The sequence below is a fragment of the Rattus norvegicus genome, chromosome 13 (genome assembly GCF_036323735.1).
Source record: "Rattus norvegicus strain BN/NHsdMcwi chromosome 13, GRCr8, whole genome shotgun sequence".
In the NCBI taxonomy this organism is placed as follows: Eukaryota; Metazoa; Chordata; class Mammalia; order Rodentia; family Muridae; genus Rattus; species Rattus norvegicus.
In genome coordinates this window covers 1,813,213-1,815,536 of record NC_086031.1, presented here as the reverse complement: position 1 = coordinate 1,815,536, position 2,324 = coordinate 1,813,213, and the positions used below count along the sequence as shown (strand labels likewise).

Sequence of the window (2,324 nt, the reverse complement as noted above, 5' to 3'; positions counted from 1 at the left end):
TGTAGTAGGAATGAAGTGGTATGTGGGTAAGGGTTTCACTTTTCATTTATTACATACAGCATATTAAGTAGGTCCCCATTCATATGGAGGAGATTTTAAAGAGAGACACCTGTACCATTCCTTTGACTATCAGGCTATTAGAATAATGATTCCCCAACAATGACAATTTCCCAGAAATCTCATGCTGAGAGATTTAAAAGGATGTTGCCTGGCCCCAATCAGAGGGAATATTATTTCCTAGCTAGATATTTTATACAGTTATGAATACTTATTTAACCCCTTGCAAGACCTTGCTGAAGAACCATTTTATGGGACATTTGATCATGAAAAAAGGCTTACATTGAAAATGGATGGGATCTGCTTTTATAATGTATTACCACATAACTTTTAGCCCTCACATCTTAGCACCCCAGAAAAAAAAATTCTGATTTACAGAATAATGTACATATTTTTTACTCAGTAAATACCATCATTCTACTAATAAACATAATTATAGCCACCTTTGTTGCTAGTACTGAACGATAGAGTTTTAAATTAGCTCAAAACTCAGCAACAGGATCTGACTCAGGAAGACAGACTGTTAAAAATGCAGGAGAACTGGTTCAGAGACACTGACCCTCCTGCTTATCACAGGACTGAGTAAATTAGTAATGGGTTTTGTTATGCCCCTGTGATGTTTGTTCAAGCCCCCACTGTTCTCTCCAGCCATTGTGTCTTACAGGTAGTATTCCTGGAAACCAGAAGGCCAAGCCTAAGCAGATGTGTTTCAGATGCAGATGCCTCATCAACTCTGACAAACATTTACCCTAAAGGGCAATCAAGATCTGTTCTCAGGAGAATGCTTGACCTTTCCCTTCATTTAAACCCTAGAGTCCTAAGAACAATTCTGTGACTTTGAGAGTTTCCCCTTGTGACATTTTTGGTATTTCCTTTTGACATCCCCCCATCTCCTGGAGCTTGTGACTTCTTCTTTTAAAAAGTCCTTCTCCCAGCCACTCGGGGTCAACACCTCTGTCTCCTGCGTGGGATATGTGTCGGCCCGGAGATCTCCATAATAGATCTCTGTAATAAACCTCACCTTTGCATATTACATCCAAAATGGTCTCTCTGTGTCTTGGGTCTGCGACTTCCTGAGTCTTGAGTAAGGGTCTCTCTTCGGGGATCTTTCAGTACTCATAAACAAATATACATTGTATTTTGATTCTCTGACACCCCTCTCTCCTGATAGATAGATAGATGATAGATAGATAGATAGATAGATAGATAGATAGATAGATAGATAGATAACTAGAGAATAAGTAGATTCATAGATGCATAATACACAGACAGATATTTCTTTGTGCATGCATGCATGCATGTGTATGATTGGGGGAATGAGTAGCTATGGGCATGTGTATGCTGAGTACTCTTCTAGACCCCAGGTATGCAAAGATAAACAAGATGTTTGAGACCCCTGAAATCACAGAAATTATAAAGTATTGATCAGGATATGTTCAGGAGCAAGAAACTCTTATTCTAAAACCTGAGGTTTCATCTAATGTGTTGCTGTACATACAAAAATATCCAGAGAAACAAATCACCCAGTCAGACATCTCAAGGTCTGCTCTAATTCTCTGAATTTCTTCTGACCTTATTGTAGAGATGTATTCAGAAGACATAGATATTAATAGACATCTCTCCTAGCATTCAGCCTCTAAGAAGTTATTACTCAGCCAATGAGGTAATTAAGCAAGTAATGACAATTACTGTCAAGCCTTATAATCTGGGTTTGATCCATGAGACATATAGTAAAAGAAGAGAAATTACTATTACTATATGTCTTCCTCGTATATCTACATGCATACCAAACAATCCACACATACAAAGAGGAAGACAGGTACACAGGCAGAGAGAGAAAAAGAATTAATGAAAGGAAAAGGAAGTATAATCGCTTCTCGGCCTTTTGGCTAAGATCAAGTGTAGGAAAAGGAAGTATAAAAAGTTTTCATATGCTAATTTCTATATGAAAAATAGGTTTGGTATTGAGAAATAATTACTTCATAGTTATTTGACAATTGACTGTGTCTCACTTCTAACAATACTGTTTTAGGCCAAATCCAGCTTTTAATGCCTTGCCTGAATCCTCCATATAAAGGCATAAGAAGAGTAAGGAGTATAGATTTTGTCACAAGTTTTCCTATGTATCTAATACACTGCCTGATATTTATATATTTATATACCCATTAATGCTTATAGAATTAATACATTTTAGAAAGCCAAGAGAATCCAAAGGGTAATAAAGTTTTGTTTTTAAGGTTACAGAAAACTGCAATTTTGGATTTGTA

At 36.8% G+C, this 2,324-nt stretch overlaps 1 pseudogene; it reads left to right on the top strand.

The window, feature by feature from the left end:
• Positions 1 to 1,926: 1,926 nt before the first annotated feature.
• LOC120096431 (U2 spliceosomal RNA) lies at positions 1,927 to 2,094 on the top strand (annotated as a pseudogene).
• Positions 2,095 to 2,324: the final 230 nt, after the last annotated feature.